At 37.4% G+C, this 16321-nt stretch overlaps 1 protein-coding gene across 1 annotated transcript in view; it reads left to right on the top strand.

Moving 5' to 3' along the window:
* SLC6A9 (solute carrier family 6 member 9) overlaps window positions 1-16321 on the top strand; it is a 300045-nt gene that overhangs the window by 117871 nt on the left and 165853 nt on the right. The window lies entirely within an intron of this gene.

Here is a 16321-nt window from a genome sequence, read left to right on the forward strand (position 1 = left end):
TTCATATAAATCCTCATTTCCTCACTGACTCTGTGAGCAAAACCATAACAATGGTCATACTCCAGCCATGGGGTATTGATAAATAATGATGGTGAGAGGTGGCATTTATGGTCATAACGGTGGTCATGTGCCATGAATAAAAAGAGAGAAGAACAAACAGCAGCATAAAAGTTCGTTCTATGGCTAGTTACCACCCTAGCTAACCAAAGAAAAAACTATTATGCTATTGTTCGTTCCCAGGTTGAGCGCTTTTCTAGACCCTAAAGGAAGTCTCACTAAGGGTGTTGCAGGAAACCAGACGCTCAGTATGCCTAGAGAGATATGGCTGCCTCTCACTGATGAGGTCCACACAAGGCTGAAAGGTCCGTGTGGGGTTTTGCCGTTTCTCTCGTTAAGAGAGGGATTGGCTGGTATTTCGGGACTGGACTGCACTGTTCAGTCAGGATCAGACTGATATACTACAGGAAATATCTTCACTGTGAAAGGCACATGTTGAGCAAAAAGAGGCTGCTCCTAGGGTGGTAACTAGTCATAGAACAAGCTTTTATGTTATTGTTTGTTCCCAGGTTGAGCGCTTCTCTATTTATTGATAATGATAGCAAGAGGTGACAGACCTGGTGATAACGCTGGTCAGACACCAGTCATGGTGTATTAATAGATAATGATGGCGAGAGGTGACAGTTCTGGTCCTAATGCTGGTCAGACACCAGTCATGGGGTATTGATAGATAATGATGGTGAGAGGTGACAGTCCTGGTCATAATGCTGGTCAGACACCGGTCATGGGCTATTGATAGATAAGGATAGCGAGAGGTGACAGTCCTGGTCATAACGCTGGTCAGACACCAGTCATGGGGTATTGATAGATAATGATAGCGAGAGGTGACTTTCCTCTTCATAATGCTGGTTATACACCAGTTATGGGATATTGATAGATAATGCTGGTCAGACACCAGTCATGGGGTATTGATAGATAATGATGCTAAGAGGTGACAGTCCTGGTCATAATGCTGATCAGACACCAGTCATGGGGTATTGATAGATAATGATGGCGAGAGGTGACAGTCCTGATCATAATGCTGGTCAGACACGAGTCATGGGGTATTAATAGATAATAATAGCGAGAAGTGACAGTCCTGGTCATAACATTGGTCAGACACCAGTCATGGGGTATTGATAGATAATAATAGCGAGAGGTGACAATCTTGGTCATAACACTGGTCAGACATCAGTCAAGAAGTATTGATAGATAATGATGCTAAGAGGTGACAGTCCTTGTCATAACGCTGGTCAGACACCAGTCATGAAGTATTGATAGATAATGATAGCAAGAGGTGATAGCCCTGGTCATAACACACAGTTATGTACATTATGTGCACATGAGGGGTCAAATGAGCAAAAATGAACAAATTCCTGATCATGTTGATACTCTATATCCTGTATCAGGTGCAAGTGTGGTTAGAATTGGAACAAGTGATGTGTAAATACCAATTTGCTCCCAGTAAGCAGACAGCCTAGCGTGTGTATTATATAGAGTATCATGTGTAACCTTTGTCCCATGAATTGCTCATCTGTACAGCTGGAGATAACAGGACAGTTATCACAGTGACCAATTGCTGGACAAGCAGTTTACTCATATCTGACACATTATCTGGTATGGAGCCTGGATGCTTCTGTTATATCAACGCTTCCTACAAAACAAATGTTTTATCTTTTAAAGAGATAGATGACACCAAATCAAGCCCGATATAATCCCTTTCTTGCAACTTCATACAGAGTCACCATTGGCTAGAGACATGATCACTGTCATATTGGAAGGGATTCACTAGGTCTGCACACTTGTTCATTCATCTCACCAGTGGTATAAAAATCTAATTTTGCACGTGCCCCCTTTCATCTGTCATCAACTCAGGCATGAAATATACTCAGTGACATTAGATATGCATATACTGTATGTTTAATATATGTAATAAACTATTTAATTTACATCTATGTCAGACTCCTACAATTGCTTAATATATTTTCTTTGTAGTTTTAAACAATATCTTATGTAATTATGAACTCTTTTTTACTTTAATACATGGTATTTAAAGATTCAATATAATTTAAATTCATATTTATAGGTGTCTTTTAGATATAAAATATTAGAGTGAGCATAATTCTTAAATATTCACACACACACACATATATATATATATACAGGTAGCCCTCAGTTTACGCCGGGGTTAGGTTCCAGAAGGAACGTTTGTAAATCGAAACCGTTGTAAATTGAAACCCAGTTTATAATGTAAGTCAATGGGAAGTGAGGGAGATAGGTTCCAGGCCCCTCTCAAAATTGTCATAAGTAACACCTAATACATTATTTTTAAAGCTTTGAAATGAAGAGTTGAAATGCTTAACAGCATTATAAACCTAATAAAATAATCACACAATACAGAATATATAATTAAACTAAGTTAAATGAACAAAAACATTTGCTAAACAGCATCATAAACCTAATAAAATAATCACACAACACAGACTTCTCTTGCATTTTTCTGCAAACAGTTCTTTCTATGCATTCCAATCTGGACTGATTTATAGACAGGAAGATCTTGCTCCTTTGAAATCTGCTCGATAGCTCAGGTCTGGTTAAACTGATTAATTTCAGCTTGCTTGGCTTTGCTGCAACACAAGCGGACAGCTCCACCTACTGGCTATTTTAATAAATGCACTGCTTCTCAATGCTTTTCAATAGCAGTCACATGACTGGAAAAAAAGGTTGTTATTCTGAAAGGGTGTAAATTGAACCGTTGTAAAACGAGGGCCACCTGTATATATATATATTATATGTTTGGTTTTCCGTTTCATATTTGATAATTATAATTGTAAAGGGCATTCTGATCCTTTTTCTTTAGTAGAAGAAGCCAAAATCCCACAGCATAAGAAAATCACTAGTATGGAAACTAAAAGCAAATTATCCTTCACTGTACTAATTAAATACAAAAACAACCTTCCACAAGCGCAAAACTAAAATACAACAGCTTGGGTAACTGCTGGGTGATGTTATCTTTTTTGGCAGCTGTTTTAATGGCTATCTGCCAAACGAAAATTATTAATACCAGCGATGCAAACTCAGCCTTAAGTTGTTTATGTAGACCAAAGACTTTATGGTTCCTTATCTAGACTTCTAGATTTAACATCTGGCAAATCCAATACCAGACAGATGAATGAGACGCGAATACCTCATCTGTAAATAATATTCCGCTAATGCTTATATAGATATTTGTTGCTCTAGTTATATTGTTTTAGCCAAATGACTTAGTAGCCAAATCCTTTATGCGGGGCTTGTCCTTTCCCAGAATTGCAGGTTTGAAGCCACCGCTTCAAGAGGAGATAATCAGCGAGTTTCCTTGTCCAGCTAGTTGGTTATATGAAGACTCTGACCACCTTTTCCGTCTCTTTGTCCTGTTATTAATTTGTACTTTTAAATTGTGTGAAATAGATTATTAGTATAAATAAATGTTCTGTTCACGTGTTTGTTCTCAGTGTCAGTGCTGCCGTGTTTCACTACAAAATCCCAGCCGTAGAGTTAGTAATACCGCTAGGATCACAGCGACAGGTAGATTTACATTTCTGGATCACCATATCACAGCTCTGACATTGTGCCTACTTGTGCCCACATCTGTTTCCTATAAACAAATCTCTAAAACACAAAATAAATCTGTGCAGCAAATGTATAGGTCACAGAGCAAAAGACTGTATTTAACCAGCTGTGCTTTTTCCATTTTGAGTGATGGCTCCCTAGGCAAATGCTTACTTTGTCCACTGACAAATCTGTCACCTCATCATTACTTTGGTTGAAAGAAATGATGGTGTGTGATCTCAGTCCAGCAGTTGGTGGATTTAAGTCAGAATATTTCCTATCACAAAAGTCTAATTCTTCTTTAGTGTCTTCAGAAATTAAAAAGGTTTCCTGCTAAGTTATTATCATTATCACTCAATAGCCCCTTTGTTATTTTTGGTGGTATGCGAGTAACTGAACGCTGCATCTGGGACATGTGTTTGTGGCTCTGTTTTTCTCTGCAGGACTCCGGGTCATGCTCTCTTGTACCTGGAGCTTGTGGCTCACATGTTTGTGTTTGAATGGGCTGGTTGAGCACAGCAGGTACAAACGTTCCCTCTTTCATCTGAGTCCATGCTGGGACTGTGACCTGCGCTATTCCTGGCAGACGCACGCTCCAGCCGCAGAATAGCCAGACACACCCCTGCTTCTCACAGCTGATGCCTGGCCCTATATGCTGGGGGTGATAAAGGTTATATTCAGGGTCTCAGACACTTTTATGTAAAAAAACAACACCTGTGATGAATTAATCAGGCCAATATCAATCACATATCCAGGCAAGAATACTGAGGGCCCGATGAGTGAAATCTTGTGGCATGAAGAGAAATAAAAACTTTTGGGGGGTTTAGGCCTGATATTGTAATGTAGGTGTCTCTCCTTCACAGCTCTCCAGCTAAAATGTATCTTTCTAAATTTATTTGAGGGCCCTCGCTGTAGCAATGAGATATCTCACCAGAAAAGAGAGCATTAAATCACTGGGTCCTAGGAAATGCATCCTTTATACCTAGGGGCGACGGTTGTGTATTTGTGTACTTAATTTTACGCTGTTGGGTCAGATACAGTTTTGTCAGACTGACATTGTCACAGCACAGAGTGTGTTCATTTTATATAGAATTACTCTTATTTTTGTTAAGTAGATGATGCGCAGGGGTGTGGCTTCCTCAGTGTACCAAATGAGGAGCCGCTTTATTGTGGGTGACTTGGTACACTTGTTTGCTGACCAGTCAGATGGCATCCTAAGGTTCAACATGCCGTGTGCCTGTACTGGTCTTGTCTTGGTGCAGAGGGAGCCTCACTGATGCCAACTATTATTCCCCCTCATTTTCTCTCTCACTTCTCACTCTCTCGTTGTTCATCCTTCAGGTTTAGACTTTTTCAGTCTGATATTTTTCCTGCTCCTGTATCTTTTCTCTCCCTTTCTAATTACCTATTTCCCACCTCTCCTCTAATTTATTTTCTCTTCTTGTTCACTTCTGCTGTGACATGCCTTCCATCTGGTTTTGCCCTATTTGTGCCACAATCTTTTTCTTAGGCTGACTTCACCCCTCCTCATCTGCCCCCTAGTGTTTGCTTTTCTGTTTTAAGAGGATCCATCACAGGTTAACTGGGGATACCAGGCCCAGGGTGGCACTGGGAGCAGGGATGCTTTAAGCCACTTGTGTACCCTGGGCACAATGCAAACCACTGCCCCTGCACTTCTAATAAAATAGTGTTCAGCATATTCTAAAGAAGCTGCAGTTATATAGACAAGAATGTTCTGATATAAACAAAGGTTTTGTGAATAAAGCGTAGCGGACACTTCTATACAATTTGGGGTAAAGTACCCGGAATTGAAAGAAGCAGCTTTAGAAATCATTCAATATTCATTTTAGTACAAACCAATCTCTCTAATTAAATGTTCGTCTTTCTAAAGAGTTTTTATTCTGTCAACAAAACCAAGTGCAGCTGGGCAGAGCGAAATGTAACCGGAGAAACAGTCCCGTTAAATGCTGCATGTTACTGTCATTTAGTTTACATTTTATTTGCATTAAATTAGAAATGTCAGAAACTAGTGGCTTGTTAGGGACAGTTATAAGGAATCATAAAGATTTTTAGCAATCAGAATGACATGAAACATATGTCAGCAAGTAAAACACATGTCAATTTCATTTTAACAATAAAGCTTATTTTACTTTGTATTTCTGTGTGGGACAGTAGCACAATGATTTCCTATAACCGTGGAGAGATGTTATATGTTTTTGGCTATAAAACTGCTGATGTCTTGTGCATCCCCAGAGAGACTTACTAAACAAGGGCAATAGCCCTGGGGCCCCTGGATGTCACACATGTGTCTGCCCAAGAAACTGATGTTTGTGGCTACAGAAGTATTAAACCTTTTAATATACACTCCTGTCTATAAACATGCCCCTTTGGCACAGAGTTACACCCAGTCTTTTAGCTGTGCAAACTGCAATATGGGGGCTGCTTAGTGAGCACAAATATGAACTGTACCACCATAACAACTACATACATATGACCCTGCGACAAGGTGCCCAGTTGTGGTAACAAACTGATTGACTGCTAATAATGTGTAACCATCTATTCCGTGCAGGATAAGGTAGCTACCCTGCCCCACATTTGCCTCTTCCTGTGAGTACTAATATTCACTTCACTGTGCCCAATGCAGACAAGGCTAACTCATATGTGCAATATCTAGTGATCATGCCCCAGAGAGTGACATAGAAGAGGCTGGAGATCAAGCTGTTAGTGAATATATCCCGGTACTCAGAGTGGGGTGTAATCACCTTGTGCTCACTCACCATGGCTGATTTGTGTATAAATGTCATATATCCCCTCCCTATCTGTGTAAGAGATCAGCACAAACCACATCTGAGCCGCGTGATGATCAGCCCAGAGGGTTAACTGGAGACCCAGATGGGCGCAATCACAGGCAGCCATCCGCATGTCTACAATAGGTCTCTGACCTGGAAAGTTTGCCTCTGGGGGGCGCTGACGCAGCAACCTCATGTCATTCGCACCCGTGTCACCTTCCACCATGCTATGTCCTCTAGTTATTAGCAGAACTCATCATACTCACACATAAATGCCACCTTGCCAATCGCTATAAAAAGCCACTTGCTCTCGCATTAGGACTTTTATGCTAAGTGGAATTTTTTTTCTAACCATTCCAATCTGTTCGATTTGTTGTGCAAAGAAATCGTGTTGCAGCTCGGAGACTTCCAGCTTTACTATCAGATTCATTAGCCGCAGTTTGCATTATGTATAAAGAATAAAATATGGGTTTTCTTGGGTGTTTAAAATGTAGGTTTTTCATACTAAGTGCATGATTTGCAATTACTAATTTTATATCATTTAATTTTCACTACACAAATGAAAGCATGTCATATTTCCACAATAGTCCTTTAATTACTGATCTATACAAGTTGAAAGTAAAAGCATTTGCTTGAGCATAATCAAATTTGACGCGTTTCAGGTAAGAGCAACTGAAAACCTCACATAAAGGGTTAGGGATAAAATGAAAGTTGCACCAAACAATATAAAGACATTAAAATAAACTGTTACATTCATATAAATGCTATCTAAGAAAAATAAATCATATAAATATCCATAATTTTTTTCCATAAGGGTTAAAAGGTATATGGCCATGTATTTTACTGCAAAGAACTATAATATATATATATATATATATATATATATATATATATATATATATATATATATATATATATATGTCTAAATAAGCATTCTATAATAATATTTAATAATGTGTTTTAATGTGTATTAACTATATATATTTAAAATTCCAATGTTTTTCACATACAGGAAAATTTAAATATACATTCCTATATATATATATATATGTATATACCTATACCTGTATATATTTTATAGATATATAGCTATAGATATATATATTACATAAACATTATCAGATGTATATAAAATTATATATTTAATAATAATAATAAAACATTTCTATGGGAAGAACATTGGAATGTAAAATATGTGTAACGGGCTTTGAGTTGCGCGCTTTAGGTCTAACTGTGTGTTAAGGTGTGTTATATAAAATATTAAATTTAAAAGATTAGAATATATTAATATTTATTATTAATTATTATAGATAATGTAAATATATATGTATGGATTATTTAGATTTTTAAGTATATCTATAATAATTATTTACAATAATTATTAATATTTTATATTTAAAGGGACAGTGTAGTCAAAATTAAACTTCATGATTCAGATAGAACCTGCAATTTTAAACAACTTTCCAATCTACTTTTATCATCAAATTTGCTTTGTTCTCTTGGTGGTATTTTTGAAAAGCTAAACCTAGCTAGGCTCAAACTGATTTCTAAACCGTTGAAAAACGCCTCCTAGCTCAGAGCATTTTGAAAGTTTTTCACAGTTAGACAGTACTAGTTCATGTGTGTCATAGGGATAACATTGTGCTCACTCCCGTGGATTTATTTAGGAGTCTGCACTGATTGGCTAAACTGTATGTCTGTCAAAAGCACCAATATAAGGGGACAGTCTGCAGAGGGTTAGATACAAGGTAATCACAGTGGTAAAACATATATTAATATAACTGTGTTGGTTATGCAAAACTAGGGAATGGATAATAAAAGGATTATCTATCTTTTTAAACAATAAAACTTGTGGTGTAGACTGTCCCTTTAATAAATACATAGCGCACCTTAATATAACTCATGTCGAGTCAGCGCACATGAAGAATTAGTGTACTCCTGTCAGGTTTATGTGCGCAAACCCGACAGGAGTACACAAATTTACTTTTACTTTAAACTTTTAATATGTGGTCTAGTAAGCGTTGTCACGGTATTGCATATCGTGTCCTGCGCTAACAATAGCATGCCACTTGTATTCTATCCCTTATTGTGTGTGCAGATCTTTTGTAATTCAGGGCATAATTGCTGATATACATGTAAATTGTTCATGTATATGTATGCAAATATTTTAGAAAACAGCATTTCTTATATACAGGGCAAATACAAATTCAATTTAATTTGTGTCAGTGGACTCTAACCTAAGATCATTCTCTTATTTTGAAATGTCCTTCCTGTGCCCCAGTTCTGCGCTACATGCGTGTGTACAGTGACAAACCTAGGCCCCAACACGCTAGAACGTGCGAGTGTGTACTGTATATGTATATATATATATATATATATATATATATAAGATATAAAAAGTCTACACACCCCTGTTAAAATGTCAGGTTTCTGTGATGTTAAAAAAATGAGACAAAGATAAATCATTTCAGAACTTTTTCCACCTTTAATGTGACCTATAAGCTGTACAACTCAATTGAAAAACAAACTGAAATCTTTTAGGTAAAGGGAAATAAAAATATAAAAATAAAATAATATGGTTGCATAAGTGTAAACACCCTTTTATAACTGGGGATGTAGCTGTGTTCAGAATTAAGCAATCACATTCAAAATCATGTTAAATAGGAGTCAGTACACACCTGTCATCATTTAAAGTGCCTCTGATTAACCCCAAATAAAGTTCAGCTGTTCTAGTAGGCTACATCCCCAGTTATAAAAGGGTGTTCACACTTATGCAACCATATTATTTTTTTTTATTATTTTTATTTCCCTTTACCTAAAAGATTTCAGTTTGTTTTTCAATTGAGTTGTACAGTTTATATATAGGTCACATTAAAGGTGGAAAAAGTTCTGAAATTATTTATCTTTGTCACATTTTTTTACATCACAGAGTGTGTAGACTTTTTATATCCACTGTATATATATATACTGTATGTCTATACATGTGTATTTATATTATATTTGTATATACTGTATGCAGGGCTCGACAAACCCAGGAAGCCTAGGAGCCACTGGCTCCTAGAATTTTACCCCTGGCTCCTAACATTTTTGGTTATTCTCCATATATCTATATACAAATACCACTGTCTGGCTACTAAAAAAGTGTACCTGGCTCCTAAATATTCTTACTGGCCCCTACATTTTTAACAGATTTGTCGACCCCTGTATACATACTGTATATACACATATAAACACATAAATACACATGCATTGACATATATATATATATATATATATATATATATATATATATATATATATATATATTTATATATACTGGGGTGGAAAAATATCACTATGGTTTACTAGTCAGGGGTTAAAAACTACTTTGGAGTCTCTTTGGCCATGTACCTTACATTTTAACCGGATGCAATAAAGATTTTTCTGTTTTTACCAGCCCTTGCTTTTGGTGCCTCTTTTTTTCTTTTAAAAACTACTTGCCCTTGAGGGAAACAGTTACTAGTCCACTCAATGTTAAAGATAGGAAAAAGTCAAATTCGTCATCCGTTGTAATTTCTAAGTCGTCCGGGACTAGTAGCCACTGGAAAGCCCTATATATATATATGTACCTATACATATTCATATATAAATATACATATAAGAAAAAATACTAATAAGCACACTCTCATCAGCAGGAATCTAAAGAACCAGGGTGGAGAAGTATTCAAATATTTATCCAAAATTTTGCACTCTTTGGATTTAAGCACAGCAAAGGTTTATTCAGTAAATAAACCTTTGATGGGCTTAAATGCAGAGAGTGCATTTTTTGATGAATATATATATATATATATATATATATATATATATATATACACACACACACCGGTATAGATTAATCATATATATAAATATATATTTAAACATAAATAGAATATAGAACAACATTGTAATGTAAAATATTCATAACTACCTTTCGGTTTGAGCGCACTTGGTCTAATGCGGTGTTAGTTTTTTTTTTTCATTACCGTGCTTTATTAAAGTCTATGGGGTGTATGTTTACAATTTCTGAAGTCCTGAAGTTAGAATGCGTCGGGTTTCGCTCACGCACAAACCATTTACTTTCAACTTGCTGTACGCAAGCTGACCCACGCCCGTTAATAGTTAACCTCTGGTGGAGTTTGTGTGTGTGTGAAAGCCCTAAATAGCGCACCACTTGTAATATGGCCCTTTGTGGGTAAAAGGGGCTAACTGTGTCCTTATGTTCCAGCTGGGAAATGTATTCTGTCAGCCCAGCAGAGCTTCCCAATATGAAGAATATCCATTGTCCTAGTGAGAAAGTGACTTATAGGGTCACAAACATCCTGTGAGCAGTACGGGGTTCTCACCGGGGTGAAGCCCTGCCATAATTTTGCCCTTGGTAAGTGAGGAAGTGGTTCCAACACATTATGTGATTACAGTTTCTTCGCAATTTATATAAAAATTAAAATCTTGATACTGGAGTTCTTGTTTTTTGGCTTATTATGTACCTGCAAAATAATGACATTTCTCAGTTTTTCTAATTATTTGATTGTACCGTGTGATTATTGGTGCCTTTATGCTTTTCCTGCATATTGTGCTTGTGTCTTTGCTTCTCTGTGTTGACAACACAGCTTCTGCTCGCTGCGCACTTGGCATTTAATCTGCAGGAGAGCGTGTCACAGGGTCATATGCTGGGACCAGGAGGGCTGTTTTGTATTGGCTTGCAGCGAGGTTTGCCAAACCCTTACATCTCTGTGACTCACCAGGGTACAGTCTGGGGATATACATCTGGCCTCTTTGCCCCTGGCCAACTCGCTCTGCTGAAGGAACGGAGGCTCTGCATTTTCAACCAGCAGTTACCCAGGTTATGTAACCCCTCATGTGCCAGAGCTCTGTGCTTGTGGATATGACAGGGGATTTTGTTGTCTCGCAAATAGATTTTGTTTTTCATTTTCTATAGTTTCTCTTGTAGACATTAACCGTATCAGTGTAGTAATATTTTAAGCTTTATAGCTGTCAGTTGACTTATTTAGTATTATTAATAATAATAATAATAATATGGGCAGACTCACTGGGACTTATGGTTCTTATCTGCCTTAAACATGTGTGTTTCTGTGTTTAATAAATATTGTGTCTGTTACCTGAGATTTTGTGCCTCTACTGTGCATTCTGTAGGGCATTTGGGGGCTGCAGGGGGTCCTGCCCTGGATAATGAGCCGGATACATAAAATTCCTTCCTTCCCCCAGGATACAGTTGAAGCTTATGACCTGGGTCAGTCCCCTCTGTGTTCTTCACCCCCAGTGCCCACACCCTTTACCAGGGCACTTGTAAAGCATCTCCCTACCCAGGGCTCATGACCAAACCACACCAAGATAAACCAGCACGTATGGCAAAGCTACAATTCTGTGCCACTTTTTAAGCCACGCACCACTGTCTTTATATTAAACTGAAAAGCACCAAATGTGATTAAAATGAAACTATTACTCACCCTCTCTATAATAGAATAATCATTAAAATGCACACGTATTACCATAAGCCGATACTGAGGGCTAGATTACAAATGGTCACGATAAGCAATATCATGACTGGGCTAACTTGCGTGCGCATTACAAGTTGAAAGTAAATGGATACGCTCAAGCACAAACAAAATCTGTGCTTGTCGGGCAAGCAAGAGTAAAGACATAGGGGCCAATTTATCAAGTGCCGGGCGGACATGATTCAATGAAGAGAATCATGTCCGCCCGGCATCGCTCAACGTCGACATCATACCATGTCGGCATTTACCATTGCACAAGCATTTCTTGTGAAATGCTTGTGCAATGCTGCCCCCTGCACATTTGTGCCCAATCGGCCACTATCAGGGGCCGTCAATCATCCTGTTCGTATCATATTGGGATGATTGCAGTATACATGTCAGTCATATGACCGCTGCTTCTTAACTTCAGTTTCCGGCGAGCCAGATACTTCGGGCGGATTCAGCAGCAACCGCTGCTTGTTAAATCCGGCCCATAACATAAAGTGTATGGGGTAAAAAAAAAGTTGCACTAACCACAACATAAGTCCATTAAAATAAAATGTTACTCTAATATTTACACTCTTTTTAAAATTATTGATATAAATATTATATATGTCTAAATATGTGTATATATATATGTGTGTGTGTATACATGTATATTTATGTGTTTATATATGTACATTAATATTTAATCAATTTTAATACTTTTTATTCTTTTTTACTGCGTTTAATGTAAATATTTCACATTTGAATGTTCTTCACATAGAATTTTTTTTTATATATATATATATATATATATATATATATATATATATATATATACTTTATATATATATATATATATATATATATATATATATATATATATATATATTCATATAGATGTATAGGTAGATATATATTTTACAAAAAAATTATTATATACATGAAAAGAACATTTTCTTGTGTGTGAAATATTCATAACTCACTTTGGGCTTAGCACTGTTGGTATAATGCGGTGTCAGGTTAGCACATGAGCGATAAGTGTTATTATAATGTATAAAGCGCGCTCTACGCTTAGGAGCATGCAAGTGTCCATAGCATTCTGTGGCATCAGTCTATGTAACTATGTATAACATTGCTATAAACATTGTTGCAAACTTATGCCAGGTGGGTAAAGACACGTGCACACTCCTGAGCTCACCTAGGATTACTCTTTAACAAAATACTAAGAGAACTAAGCAAACTTCATAATAGAAGTGGAAAGTTGTTTAAATGCGCTCTATGTAATCTGTCCCTAAATAAAGAAAATACATTTTTTCTCTCACTATCTCGGTGAAGTTGCAATTTGGAAATTGTGTTTGATATAAATTAAACAGAACTGAATTTCCTATTACTGGTACTGCCCATCCCACCTTCCAGGTTACAAATAAACATTATGGGTCAGATTACAAGTGGAGCATTATTTAATAAATCATCGCTTGCGCACTAACCGGACGCATGTAAAAAGCTGAACTTTCAATATTGCGCACCCGATAACCTATTTCCCCAAAGAAGTCAAAGACCCTGCTTGCGCAATTACTCGATCACATAGAAGAATATGTTCTATTTATTTGTAAGTACATATTTCCTCATATATCTTATGGTATTTTGGTGCAATATATATTTATACCTAAATGTATATACAGTATGATTATATATCTGTATAGATATATACAGATATAATAGGAATATCGATTTAGAAATACATAGAACATATTACCCTATGTGCAGAACATTGGAATGTCAAATATTCACAGTAAATACACAGTATAACACTTTATTAAATTTGAATACTGTATAAATATGCTTTTACATGTTTTCATCTACCTAACTGCTAAGGGCTTTGCTTTAATATCTCTCTCTCTCTCTCCACACACACACACACATATATATATATATATATATATATATATATATATATATATATATATATATACATACATATGCATGTATTTGTTTATATATATACATGTCTGTAAATACATATATACACATATAAATGCATATGTATGCATATGTCTGTATCTCAATGTTAAAGCCTGTTCCCTGCCTTTTTTTTTCTAACACCTGAGACCTTAAATCTTTGAGCCCTTATAACTTTTTTGTGCAATATTTTTTTTAAAAGTTTTTATTAGTGTTATTATGAGCGTAACTGTACTTTGTAATGTATTTTTGATGTGTTTTGTGAGACTTTTTTGTTTCACGAAAAAACTAACCAGAGCTCTGAGATCGCTCTAACCCAATGTGCGTTAACTTCAATTGTGCTCAAGCGATCACGTTTACTTTTAACTTGTAATACGAGAGGAAAACCTGACGCAAGCAAACACCCGCAATAAGCCCCTTATCGCTCACCCGTAACTGTTAATGCACCACTCGTAATATAGCCTATCTGTGACTTGTGATATTCGAGTGCTGAGTTACATTTCTACGGATTCTTTTATGAAGTATAAAGTTTGCACCCTGCTCCTGTAGTGAAATTACCATGTTTATTTAAGGTCACGCTTTCTCACAAATGTTTGTGACCCATGCCAGTGTACCTGGGGTGACACCATTTGTACTGTGATTATTATTATTACTGGTTGTTTGTATAGCACCAACAGATTCAGCAGCGCTATAAACATAGGTGGCATACAAGGTAACATTTATAGGGATCAAATGGGTAGAGGTCCCTGCCAAGAGTCGCACTGTTGTAGTCAGCTCTTATGAAGGTGATCTGCAAACAGTTGGGCTCTTAGACTTACATGCTAAGGGGGTTCATGGCGGATAGTAATGGAGGAAAGGAACTGGTATTAGGAAATGTTAGTGTAGGTCGTATGCATCCCTGAACAGTAAAGTCTTTAGGGAGCGCTTGAAGCTTTCAAAATTAGGGCAGAGTTTTGTGGAGCGAGGCAGAGAGTTCCACAAGATGGGAGCCAGTCTGGAGAAGTCCTGTAAGTGGAAGTGTGAGGAGGAGAGTAGGAGGTCATCATAAGAGCAAAGGGGACAGGAGGGAGAGTATTTGATGACAAGGTCTAAGATATAGGGGGGGGAGCAGTGCACTTGAGGGCCTTGTATGTCAGAGTGAGAATTTTTGTGTTTAATCCTGGAGGCAAGAGGAAGCCAGTGAAGGGATTGGCAGAGAGGTGCAGCAGATGAAGAGCGACATGTAAGGAAGGTGAGCCAGGCAGAGGCATTCATTATGGATTGTAAATAAGCTAGGCGGCAGCTAGGTAGACCAGAAAGGACAGAGTTGCAGTAGCCAAGGTGGGAAAGGATAAGAGAGTGGATTTTTAAGGTGGAAGTAGCAGGATTTAGGCAAGGACTGAATGTGAGGAGTGAAAGAAATATCTGAGTCAAATGTGACCCCAAGACATCGGGCATGCGGGGTAGGGGTAATGATGGAGTTGTCGACAGTTATAGAGAGATGGGGAGGGTGGAGATTTTAGAAGAAGGAGGGAAAATAAGAAGCTCAGTTTTGGAGAGATTTAGCTTAAGGTAGTGAGAGGACATCCAGGAAGAGATGTGAGAAAGACAGTTAGTGACACGGGTTAGCAAGGAAGGATATAGGTCTGGTGCAGAGAAGTAGATTTGGGTGTTGTCGGCATACAAATTATATTGAAACCCGTGGAACTTTATTAAGGAAGCTAATGATAATGTGCAGATTGAGAAGAGAAGTGGACTGAGGACAGAGCCTGATCCCTGATGTTTGTGACATGTGCCAGTGTATCTGGTGTGACATCATTTGTACCTTTATGAGAATAAACTTATACGGATCCCTGATGTTTGTGACACGTGCCAGTGTACCTGTGGTGACATCATTTGTACTTTTATGAGAATAAACTTATACGGATCCCTGATGTTTGTGACACGTGCCAGTGTACCTGTGGTGACATCATTTGTACCTTTATGAGAATAAACTTATACGGATCCCTAATGTTTGTGACACGTGCCATTGTACCTGGGGTGACATCATTTGTACCTTTATGAGAATAAACTTATACGGATCCCTGATGTTTGTTACACATGCCAGTGTACCTGGGGTGACATCATTTGTACCTTTATGAGAATAGACCCACGCTGTTCCCTGAGCTGCAAATATTAGCAGATTCCACAGTAGGAGAAAACAGATTTCAACATAAATATAAAAAGTGACCACACCAAATAAACAAATATTTGTGAAATTTAAAGGGACCTGAGAGTCAAACTAAACTTTTAGGGATCACACAGCAATTTTAACAATTTCCTTTTATTTTCTAAAATGTACTGGTTTCCTCTGTTGAAATGCAGGTAGGTAGGCTCAGTAGCAGTAATGCACTAGTATGAGCTAGCTGCTGATTGGGGTTACACACATATGCCCCTTGCCATTGGTTCACCGGATTTCTTCAGATAGTTTCC

This window comes from Bombina bombina, chromosome 10, assembly GCF_027579735.1.
Source record: "Bombina bombina isolate aBomBom1 chromosome 10, aBomBom1.pri, whole genome shotgun sequence".
Taxonomy (NCBI): Eukaryota; Metazoa; Chordata; class Amphibia; order Anura; family Bombinatoridae; genus Bombina; species Bombina bombina.